The 12,748-nt window shown below is 37.6% G+C and overlaps 1 protein-coding gene across 11 annotated transcripts in view; it reads left to right on the plus strand.

Annotated features, from left to right (window-relative positions):
- The window catches only part of DAB1 (DAB adaptor protein 1), a 475,330-nt gene that overhangs the window by 331,101 nt on the left and 131,481 nt on the right, over nucleotides 1–12,748 (plus strand). The window lies entirely within an intron of this gene.

Consider the following 12,748-nt stretch of genomic DNA (forward strand, 5'->3'; position numbering starts at 1 on the left):
GAGTAGTAAAAATAATTTGAATTAAAGAGTGGTTATGGGTTTTGGACCTTAGGTAAAAACTTGTGAAGATAATGGAAAGACTCCTACTGAAGTTAGCTGACTGATCTCACTGTGTTACTTCTTCTGATACTTAAAGCTGCAGCTGTGCAGCTTAGTATGCATGAACCACATAGTAAGAATGGGGATTTTTCTAATATTCTGGTATGTACTTTGACAAGATGAACTAAATTCTCACTAGAGATTTTAGTTTGCCTCTTAAAGTCAAGAAATATTTTTCCACTGAAGACTTAAGTGTATTTCATCAGGTTTTGTATGTGTTGAACTTCTCTATTTGTCAATGGAACAGTTGATACATACCCTCTGTACTTGCTCAAAGTAAGTTTAGTACTTGAAAGTTTTGTTGAAGAGACTTTGCATGTTCAGAAAGTTGACCATGTAAACTCAGTGTCTGTGCCTACTGGTAATTGCTGGGAAAATGACAAGTGCCAAGAAAGCTAAATTTCCATCCTGCTCTGCCATTGGTTGGTGGGAGTTGCCGAATCATTTTTGCAATAAGTAATTCAATATTCTAGCTTTTTAACTTGTATCTTGGCAAATGAAGGCAGACCAATCAAAAGAGACATTGTCAGCTTACATGTGAAGTCAAGATTTGTACTTGCCCAAAGAAAATGTGGATTTCTATATAGCCCATTTTACAGTCCAATACCAGACTTCATTAAATATTAAAAATGTCATCCGTAATAAAAATGAGAAAAATGTATTGATATGTTCCTCTTTTAAGCAGTAATCAGTGTGGCTTGTCTTAAATGGTCTAGACTTCCATTTTAACATCTAGTGACAAAGTGGAAGGTCTGTGCAAACGTATGGTACTTTAATTAATGGGGGCAATACTAAGCTTTGAAAGTCCTCTGGAGCTTTTGTCTCTGTTGGAGCACTCTCTGTGCTGTGAATCTTCCCTAATAGTTAAAGCAAATGAACTAAAATAGCCTTTGGGCTATTTTGTTGCACTGTGTTGTTGGGGAAAAAATTAATCCTGTGCCATTTTGCATTTGCTGTCTGTGAATCAAACTGTGAAAGCTAATTTAAAAACTTTCACACTTGGCTTGAATGAGGACTGCTAGTGCTTGGAGAATGTTAAATTGAACGCAATTAGCTCGAAGTGGGCTATCTTAGATATACCCATCAGCCTCAAAGTGCCCAGGCTTAATGACTGCTCTGATAAACTAACACGGAGGTTACTGAAAAGAGTTTAAAGGCATTAAGTTGCTACTGAAATCTTACCCTGTATAGAATAGATCTTTGAAACCAAAATAGTTTGTAGACCAAGGGGTGAGGAGCCCTGTTGGCAGGGAGGTGGTGAGGCCCTGCGGAGAGTTAGGTACAGCACAGTGCTGCATCCATGAAAGGGAAACAAAACAACTGGTGAACATGCTCAGAAATTGTAGACATAAATAATGTATTTGTAGGTACAATACATTGTGATAGCAATAAATTACCATTTATGATCTCTGAAGTAGTTGGGCGTCATAGCTATTTAAAGAAAAGGCAGCTGGTACAGCTATGGTAGAGTGAAGTCCTGGAATGTTTTAGGAAATGATGACTGTACCGGTGCTACTGTTTTAGTTGGGAGAAATAATGTGGTTTTGAAGTTGGTCTCTTAATTATGTCTGTTTATCAAGTGCTGCTTCAGCCTATAATGGGGACATGAGGTCCAAACTTAAAGTGAAGTTCAGTGCTTGTTGTGGTAGTTCAGAGTAGCTCTCAGACTGGATGTAAGCAGATCTCTCAGACTGCAGATGCTTTAGAGCTAGGGATTTTAGGAAAAGGACTGAAGAAGAAAAAGGTGATGAGCAGCTGAAGTTATGAGAAGAGTTATCTGCAATAACATTAACTGCTACTCTAAATATAATGCCTCTTCTCTTGGAAGATGGGACATTTGTGAATCACAGTAGACTGTGGCTTTTGGGGTACCATTTTTCCATGACAATATGTAAGAAAATTCAAAACCTTTTTCTTTTTCTTTTTCTTTTTCTTTTTCTTTTTCTTTTTCTTTTTCTTTTTCTTTTTCTTTTTCTTTTTCTTTTTCTTTTTCTTTTTCTTTTTCTTTTTCTTTTTCTTTTTCTTTTTCTTTTTCTTTTTCTTTTTCTTTTTCTTTTTCTTTTTCTTTTTCTTTTTCTTTTTCTTTTTCTTTTTCTTTTTCTTTTTCTTTTTCTTTTTCTTTTTCTTTTTCTTTTTCTTTTTCTTTTTCTTTTTCTTTTTCTTTTTCTTTTTCTTTTTCTTTTTCTTTTTCTTTTTCTTTTTCTTTTTCTTTTTCTTTTCTTTTTCTTTTTCTTTTCTTTTCTTTTCTTTTCTTTTTCTTTTCTTTTCTTTTCTTTTCTTTTCTTTTCTTTTCTTTTCTTTTCTTTTCTTTTTCTTCTTTTCTTTTCCTTTCCTTTCCTTTCCTTTCCTTTCCTTTCCTTTCCTTTCCTTTCCTTTCCTTTCCTTTCCTTTCCTTTCCTTTCCTTTCCTTTCCTTTCCTTTCCTTTCCTTTCCTTTCCTTTCCTTTCCTTTCCTTTCCTTTCCTTTCCTTTCCTTTCCTTTCCTTTCCTTTCCTTTCCTTTCCTTTCCTTTCCTTTCCTTTCTTTTCCTTTCCTTTCTTTTCCTTTCTTTTCCTTTCTTTTCCTTTCTTTTCCTCTCTTTTCCTCTCTTTTCTCTTTTCTCTTTTCTTTTCTTTTCTTTTCTTTTCTTTTCTTTTCTTTTCTTTTCTTTTCTTTTCTTTTCTTTTCTTTTCTTTTCTTTTCTTTTCTTTTTCTTTTCTTTTCTTTTCTTTTCTTTTCTTTTCTTTTCTTTTCTTTTCTTTTTCTTTCCTTTTCTTTTCCTTTCCTTTCCTTTCTTTTTTCCTTTCCTTTCTTTTCCTTTCCTTTCTTTTCCTTTCCTTTCTTTTCCTTTCTTTTCCTTTCTTTTCCTTTCTTTTCCTTTCTTTTCCTTTCTTTTCCTTTCTTTTCCTTTCTTTTCCTTTCTTTTCCTTTCTTTTCCTTTCTTTTCCTTTCTTTTCCTTTCTTTTCCTTTCTTTTCCTTTCTTTTCCTTTCTTTTCCTTTCTTTTCCTTTCTTTTCCTTTCTTTTCCTTTCTTTTCCTTTCTTTTCCTTTCTTTTCCTTTCTTTTCCTTTCTTTTCCTTTCTTTTCCTTTCTTTTCCTTTCTTTTCCTTTCTTTTCCTTTCTTTTCCTTTCTTTTCCTTTCTTTTCTTTTCTTTTCCTTTCTTTTCCTTTCCTTTCTTTTCCTTTCTTTTCCTTTCTTTTCCTTTCTTTTCCTTTCTTTTCCTTTCTTTTCCTTTCTTTTCCTTTCTTTTCTTTTCTTTTCTTTTCTTTTCTTTTCTTTTCTTTTCTTTTCTTTTCTTTTCTTTTCTTTTCTTTTCTTTTCTTTTCTTTTCTTTTCTTTTCTTTTCTTTTCTTTTCTTTTCCTTTTTTTTCCTTCTTTTTTCCTTCTTTTCCCCCCCCCCCCCCCTTGCCTCTTCTTTTTCTTGGAGAAGACTGCCTGCAGAGTTATACCCGCAGGTGCTGAGTGAGGTCTCAGCTCAAGTTATTCAATGAGGATTGTAGTCAGTGACCACTGATTTTCGTAGTGGAGAGAGACCCTAACGGTAAATTGAAAAGAACTGAGTCTGTAAATTAGCATTTTCCATGTCATCCATTATTATGTGAAGAACACAAATAGTGCAGACAGCAGCAACATTTTTAGTTAATGAACACAGCCATAAGCACAGTTCACATTTAACATATTTACAGGGGGTAGCATCCAGTCAAAAACTTCCATTAATTCTTTTTGCATGAATATTGTGTGCATGACTGCATATATTTATGTGTGGATTTGTATATATGTGTACACTATTAGTATATGCAGTGTTAAAGCATATATAGTAATTCAAAAGGAACCACTGAAGAAGTTTCATTATGCATGTAAATATATTCAGCAGAAGACTTAAAATAACTATTTAATGGAAAAAAAGGAAAAATTATGCCATTTGACATGAGGAATCTATTTTGAACTATAGTATATGCACAGTCTGTTTTCTGCCTTTCCTTTCTTGAAATTGTTGCCTGAAATATTATGGTGGCATGCAAAGGCTTTGCTTTAAGTTTAATTTTAAATTTAATTTGCCTGAATGCTGTCAGGATATTTTTAAACAGACAGTAAAATTGGAACTTGGTAATATTTGGCACTCAATTTCTATAGAAATGGCATTGAAGATGCAACTTTGGACTCATAAGTAAAATAAGATTAAATCACACATGTTGATGATTTTAAAATATTTTCAAGACCATGTAAATGTAATTTCTGCCTTGATTTGGTTAGTTATATGGGCAGCGGGGGGGAAGGGTTTGTAACAGTCATATAGATAGAAAGCCATGAATGAACTTTTTCAATCTGTTAATCCAAATGTTCTTTAATGGATAAAAATAGAATCAAATTACTTAACATTAAAAAATCTGGGCATTACTTGCTGAGCTTCAAACTGAGTTATTCTTTCAATAATATTCTGAATATCCTTGTGTTTTGGTCTTGGATAGACTGACAGGGGGTTACTCTGCTGCTAAAAGGCTAGGCGTCCTCACCTGTTTTTGCTTGTGATCTGGTGACGTCAACTGTTCTTCAGTTACACTTCAGTGCTGATAAGAATGCTGAGTCTTACTGAAAAAAAATAATTCAAAGTCTTTTATTAATATGAAGTATTTGCTTTGAGAAGGTGTTCAACTGTTAATACATTTGTTACCCATATAACTGTCTCTAAAATTGCAGCCAACTTTGTGAAGATCTTTGTGAAGGTCACTGTGGATCTCTCTCAGTTCTTGTCCTTGCAATGTTTCCGAGCCGTTCAGCCCTGATGAGGAGCCGTCTCTGGCCTCGTGGTGCTGACTCCAGTGCAGGTTTGGTCCCTGCGGGTGGACCCAGCTGGCAGAATCAATACACTTGCTTCTGCTCTTATCAGAGCTGTAGCATTATAGCAGAGTAAAGCATAAATCACAACAGGACATCTCTACTGTGGGTCTTAAGGCATGCGTTCCTTTCAAAGTCATCAATCTGGAGAAAATAAAAGGAAAATAAAACCCCGTCCAGAACATAGACAGATATCCTTTCTCGTCTGCTTGAACCAGAGGCTGTATTGCAGGTGTTCTGAACTTGCCCTCATGACCCCTCTATCATCATCCTGGGCAGTTACAAGATTTTGAGCTAGCCTCCTTACGGGAAACTAAACTGGCAAACAATCTTACCTTCTTCAACCAGGCTGCTTCTCAAGGCATCCTGGCGCTGAATGTGCACGGCAGTGGAATTTTATTCTCAGCTGATCAGTTTGGTCAGGTCAGTCCTGTTGATTGACTTGCCAGAGCTTGTAGAACTAGTACCCTGCTGTTCTGCTTTCTTGTCAGCGCTGTACGTGAAACCAGCTGGTTCAGGAGTGACCCTGGTACTTTGTTGTGCTTTTGAGGTGGTGGTAGATAAAGTACCACCAGTCTTCAGTGGTCTGTAACTTGTGGAGAGGAACAGAGAAGATGAGAGAGAAGCTTTTTTTCTTGGCTGAATGTCATATTTCCTAAGGAATGTCTTTGGCTCAAAGATGGACTACTGTGTTTTTGTGTGGCTGGTTGGTTGGTTTGTTTTATTTAGTGAAATAGTGCATTGCTTATAACAATAGAAGCCCTCTGTGAGCATTCAGGGGCTCAAGACTGTGTCTTTCCAAGCACTTTTTGATACTGCACTTACACAAACAGACCTGAAAGTCACAGTTACAACTAGACCTCCTCTTTTTCTTTCCTATCCTTCTCTGCAAAGTCTTGTTTGAGAAATAGTAATTTCTGCCAGACTCTTATCACATATTGCTAAAGTAACTTTTGCAGGAGTAGGTGCTGAAAGAATGCAGCTAGCAAGCTGAATTCAAGAAGACACTGCAATATGGTTACGGTACACCTGTCTTGCCTCTTTTTTTTGTATGTTGTTACACACATACATAAAAATGTAAATTACCGCTAAAGAGCCAAGCACATCAGTAAAGAAATACTAAATTTAACATTGTCCAGATGGAAGATAACCAAATGCAGAGTTGTGTGTGCAGTTGCATAGTAACATCCGCATAAAGTCTTAGTACAAAAGAATAGATCTGTGCTGGAGGGTCAAAATCAGGGTTGCATGATAAAGGCAATCACTGTCTGTAGGAAACCTCCATTGCTTAGTGAGCAAGGTAGGAGGAAGAAGGGATGATCTCATGCCTCGGGGCAGCAGGACGAGGTCTTGGAGATTGAACTGTATGTATCGTTGCTTTTGCTATGTGGCATGCAAGACATCAGCTCCACTAGATACACTTCGGTTTGGTAAAGTTATAAGGGAGTAAAAGGGGAATTCATAATGGGAAACATCAGGCAACTTTAACAACGCATGATGTTACCAAACAGAATGATAATTAAACCAAAATATGTCGTCAGTAACCAAAATAGCAAAATCTCTACAAAAATGACCAAAAAGTCTAATAAAATTCTTGTAAGAAATATTAGTTTTGACTCAGATTTTATTGCCATATTTTGGGCTACTGTAATGTGCATTTCTTTGAATGGATTACCTGAGTTAATACATTAAATATCATTAATTGTAGCTACTGTGTAGCCACATGTAGCTTCTGTGTATGTATGAATTAGAAGTATTGTCTGTGACTGTGGTTGGAAATAAATCCAGAAAACTCTTATAAGCATAGTTTGCAAAAGAACCAATATTTTTAGACAATGATCTGAACTTTCCTTTCCTGATCTGATACCATGTCAACAGTATTGTTATTTTTTTTAATTGACTTTATTGCTAGGCACTGTTCTGTACTGTTGCTATTACCAGTGTAATAGTCAGTAATCTGCCTGTCTCGCTGTGTTTTTGGAAAAAATATATCTGAAGATGGAAGAAACCCAGTATGCTTATTTTTTTTAAAAAAAGAAACACCTCTATGCTCTTATTAAAATTAAAGAATATGATGTATCTTGGTCCTTTAAAAAAAATTAAGCAGGATGAAGAATTCACCGCAGATGATACTGTGGAAAGGCTTTGCAAGAGGAGGGCAATCAAGTAGGGATAATTAGAGTTACTATTTAAATATGCGGAAAGCAAAAAGCTTATCTGGAAAAGCAGAGTGAAGTTATAACAGCGTAAGACTAATGTAAGAATGATTTGCAAGCAATAAAATCACATTTCCCTGACTTTGTAAGTACAAAATAATAAGCAATATTTAATAATGGAGTCTGTAATAGTCTGGGTTATAAACCCAGTGGTATGTGATTTTACCATTAGATCTTACCTGAAGGGGATAGATTGGTTTAACACTGATAGAGTTGAGCTATGTGAGGATTACAGGTATTTGGAACGTGTGTGCAGTAAGGGATGAGAGTAATTGCTCAAGATAATCTTCTAGCAGTTAACTCAGAATAATGATAGGAAGCTGGCGGGACCTCTCTTCTCAGGTTTAGCTTCTTCCTCTGAATCAGTCTGAATGTATGAATGCCTCGGAAGGAAGGAGATGTGGCTCTTACTGAGGGTGTGATTTAAAAGGGTTTGATGCAGAACAGAAGAATATGCTGTTAAGAACAAATCCTCCTTGGCAGAGAAATGGGTGGGATGGTCTTCAAGCTCTTAATCATCTCTGATTTTTGTAATTCTGTCATTATTTTCATTAATTAACTTGAGCGGGTAACACAAACATCACACTTCTTCCAAAACTAGTATTATTGCTGCCTACTATTCAGTCTGTGGAACTGAAACAAATGGAACAAACCAAAATGTTGGAGTGACACATAGGCAATTACTTCATTGAACACGTAATCATCTGAATGGCTTTATTTGGACATATGCAGGACATCATACATGTATCATCTACAGGCTCACCATGTTGTACTAAGGGGCCGTTTGATTTCACAGGCTGGGCAAGGCCAGACCTGCCTAGTGCTGGGCATCATTGAATGACTCGAGCGTGTCCAGAGAAAGGCAACGGAGCTGGTGCAGGGTCTGGAGCACAGGTCTGATGGGGAGCGGCTGAAGGAACTGGGGGGGTTTAGTCTGGAGAAGAGGAGGCTGAGGGGAGACCTCATCGCCCTCTACAACTCCCTGAAAGGAGGGTGCAGAGAGGGGGGATGAGTCTCTTGACCCAAGGAACAAGTGACAGGACAAGAGGGAACGGCCTCAAGCTGCGCCAGGGCAGGGTCAGACTGGCTTTTAGGAAGGATTTCTTTGCAGAAGGGGTTGTTGGGCGTTGGAATGGGCTGCCCAGGGCAGTGGTGGAGTCCCCATCCCTGGAGGGGTTGAACAGTCCTTAGGGATCTGGTGGAGTTGGGAACTGTCAGTATTAGGTTAATGGTTGGACTGGATGACCTTCAAGGTCTTTTCCAACTTTGATGATTCTGTGATTCTATGAGCAAGCTCCCAAGGAGCTGCTGGAAACACTGTAATTCGGGAGCTGGTGTTCTTCTCTGAGTTTAGCTGGAGGGCACGTGGCTTCCAAGGGTGCCCTGCTCAGAGGAGAAATGGAGCTGAGGGCCTGACCACTCATAGTAGTTTGAGTTCCCATGGCCCTTTCACAGGGGCATGGGTGCTTAACCCCAATGGTCCTGGTTGACTTCCAAGTGAAGTAATTAAATTCTGCTTTCCTAAATTCCCTCTCATTTTAATTGGATTAGGTATACTTTACCTTTTAGCTTTAAATTTGGCTGGCTAAACAACTGTTTTTCATTATAGCAGAGTCTTTATTCCAGATTAGGTTATATTTTTAACTGTTCCAGGTGTTTTAGGAGGGCAGTGTACAAGTTAGATCAACATTTTACTTATATTTTTAATTTATTTTCTTTGCTGTGCTGAAGTACACTCATTTGATGGTTATTCCTGATTGCTCTTTGAACTTACAGGCCCTGTTGAGACTGTATAATCAAAGAGAAGTGATAAAAATATTTTAGATCTTTGGTGCATCCAGGAAGCCTTCTGTTTGCCTGTGTGTGCAACTTTCATCTCATTTGCGTAGTCGGTGAAGTCTAGGGCATCACTGGAAGTTTAGTCTTCAGCGTGTATTCAAATGTTCACCTGATCATTGAGATTGCTTAGTACTTTGCAGAAACAAGCTTGTAAACAAGGAAATCTGTGCTACGTCTCCTCTAAAATATGACTTGGTTTCTAGTGTGCCAGTAACTTCTGTTCAGGTACTGGAGCCTAAATAATTGATTTTTCAGTGTGTGCTGTTGCACAGCATTTTAAAACCCAGGCTGCATTGTCGATGCGTACTGTGATTCAGAAATTTTAATTAATGAACGGGGATATCCAAAAGATGTATGAAGTAATGAGAGTGAAGACATATTTTAAATCTGAGAAGTTAATTTGTGGACAGTACAAATCTTTGATACGGATAAAATTCAGATTAGTTAATGGTTCACCTGGCCCTAATGATACCTAAATATAGAATTTGCGAGTGCCACTGGACTGTAATCAGAATATGTTTTGTCCTGCATAAAATGGAATTATATTAGTCAATTCGCATTAGCTAAGTTTGAATTCTGTGTCTGGTTGGATTTACTTGTGCTCTGCTGATGACAGAGCTCCGTTTGGCTTTTTGTTTGACCTGGATATGTGCATCTTTCTTAGTGCTGTCAATCTTCTCTTATGTTGCTCAGTGTACTCCTGTTACTGAAAATCCAAGATCCATATCCCTTTATTAAATTATAGAGTACATTTCTTGTACCTGTAATATTTACCTTTGGGCATTAGGACTTTTTTTTCTAGAAAATAACCTGCTACAGTATTTTATGGGAGTTTCTTACTCTAACCTCTCTGAAAACTCTTGAAAGAGGGGGGGGGGGGAAACCAACAACAACAAAAACCAAAAAAAAAAAAAAACCCCAAACAAACAAACCAACCAAAAAACAACAAACCCCCCCCCCCCCCCCCAAAAAAAAAAACCAAACCCAAGAAGACATCCAGGCATATCTTTGTGGGATTAAAAAAAGATAAAACAGCAATAATGAACACATCTGCTTTTTTTCTTTTTTTTTTTTTAATTAAGGAGTGTATTTCTTGTAAGTAATTGCACGGAAGTCTTCTAAAAAAGGAGGATCCCACCTGTGTTACAGACTACAAATGTGCTTTCTATAGCATTCTGTCTGCTTTCTCTATTAATTCTAGAGAACTGCTCTAAACTGACATAAAGCCTTTTCGTTGTGGACTTGATTTTGTTGGTATGCAAAGAGGGAGGGTAAAAACAGCATCCTGTCTTTCATCCTTCTGGATGAGGATTAATCATGATCACAGCTGCAGAATAATACAGATCTTAGCTGCTGGGGTTGGAGAGGGGGAAGGGACAGGCAGTAGAGAGAGCAAAGGACATAGCTGTCTTTACTTCCACATGCCCCTTCTATCCTCAGAGGCACTGCGTTTAACAGAGGAGTTGCAAGAAGCAGATTCTCAGAAATTGTTTTCCTTCCGTTGACTTAGCAGATCCCCTTGTATTCCAATTTATGCTTGCTGTCTGCCAGAAGCATTCCTTGACTTCATGTGCACTGTCCCTTACTACACGATACAGCACAGTACTGTCTTCGCTATATGAGAGCAGTTCATATTAAATAAAGGCACAGATTTGCTGTTGCCCCAGCTTATCTTTTTTTTTAACTAATTAATTTTTCATGCATCTTATGTTTTTTCCTTGAATCATAAGGAATGCATTCAATTTACCAGTAAGTCACACACACACACACAGTTTTTGCATGACTTGTTTTCTTGATGGTGCATTAGGCAATGGATGCCGAAATGCTGCTGGCTCGAAGGTACACAGATTTAGACCAGTGACTTTTACTATGTCTCTGTAGATAGCCCCTAAATGCCTTGCAGGTCAACTGTTTTTGAAATGGATAAAAGTGTGCTAATTCCTTCAAGGTAAATCAGAGGGATTATGACATCTAGGAAGAAGAAACTGCCAGACGGCTCATGAGCAATATAACTAGGACTGACCCAATAGCATCTCTAAAGCTTCCAATAAAATTGCCTGAGGAGTCTGCCAAGAAGCCAGATGCTGCTGCTGGAAAAATACCTTCTGTAGCTTGGCATTTGTCCTGTAATTGCTTCCAAGAGAGAATAAACTGTAGCATGACGGTAGAAGGTGAATGGTTCCTCACTGCATGCTACTTGGGTGATTTTTAAAAACGTTTAGAAAATAAGCACGGTCTTGTGGCAGGTCTGTACACTCGTTTAACTGCTTAAGAGTTCTCCATCTGAATAATCAAGAGCATTTTTTTTTTTCCCCTGACATTTTAGCCTGGCAGTGGCTTGATTTTTCTTTTTCTTTTAAGTAATTCCTTTTACAGAGTCCCTAACCTGATCACTTAGGCTCTGATTCTGTAAGTGTATGATGTGGTCATTTGTGTAGACCTCTCCAGTTGCATGCTTGTAGCAGAGTGGAGACCAGTGTGTTTCCCTGTATGGATGTTTCTCTGTATGGAATTATGACACAGAAAACACCACCTGGCCCATGCAGTTTCAAGGCTTAAATTGTTGGGTGGGGTTTTTTTCCCCCATAGTATATTTTCCAGCTGTGGGAGGAGTGCTGTCTTTTATTATTTAGAAACACTGATGAATCTTAGCCATGAACAGAAAATGCGTAGAGTCTGACCTCTTATGGGAGGTGCTTCCACCCTTTTAAAGCGGTTACCATTCTTACCGATAGAAAGCAGAGGCATTTGTGGAGCAGTGTATAACATAATCAGATACGAGGCACTGCATTCACAAATGAGATGAGAACAGATAAGTGAATTCAAAAAATTATTTATGGTTTGAAATTTCTCCAGTAAAATCTAGCAGCTGTTCTCAAATACTTCTGTTTGGTATCGTTCAGAAGTCAGCCTGCTGTTCGTCTTCGCAGTCGTGTGGAATTACCTTCATGAGTGGCGTTGCTGGTATGAAGACTGGAGTATTTAAATGGAATTGTCCAAAGTACTGCTGCAGCTAAAACTCATTTACTAGACCATTTAAAATATTGATATTTGTCGGTTGTGGAAAAACAGTGTAAAAATAATCCATACTTACAGTCCCAGAAAGCTTTTTGCTTTTTCCCCTTTGCTCTGCTATTCAATGAACTTTGGTAGAAGTCTGGTGGTTGGGTTTGGTGTAATAAATCAAAGGTCCATTTACAGCGAGGTGAAGTCCTCTGATTAGTTTTCCTAATACTTAACTGTCAGGGAACAAGGGCTGAATGTTGAAAAATAGCCATGAATAAAGATCCTGGCATGGGGGTTTTTTTGTTGTTGTTGACATTAGGAAAGTTTGCTTTGCTTTGCCATAATGTCAGGAAGCATTCAGAAAATTGAAGGGCGCAATGTATAGGTTAACTCATGTGACTGAGCAAATCTCAAAGGGACCTGAAAAAGTTGGTGCAAAATTCATGTCCGTTAAGAAGGCCAGTATAAAGCATCACTTCAAGCTCTACTTCAGATTTCAAAGTATAGCTTAAGTTGGATCTTGTGTAGGTATTGCGCTGTATTTTATTTAAAATGAATGAGAGGGTGAGTCCCAATTCAGTCTCACTTGCAATATTAAGAAAGTAATCTTGAAATTAAAAAAAAAAAAAAAGAGCTGAATTAAGATATTTCTGTAAAGGACAGGAGATGAGTAAGTTGCCTTCAACTTACTGTGCCACTTAAAAACATGCTGAGCTGTCCAGGATGTGAGACATTTAATTCCATAACCTTTTCTTCCAATTAGAAGGCACAGA

The sequence above is a fragment of the Strix aluco genome, chromosome 8 (genome assembly GCF_031877795.1).
Source record: "Strix aluco isolate bStrAlu1 chromosome 8, bStrAlu1.hap1, whole genome shotgun sequence".
NCBI classification, from domain to species: Eukaryota; Metazoa; Chordata; class Aves; order Strigiformes; family Strigidae; genus Strix; species Strix aluco.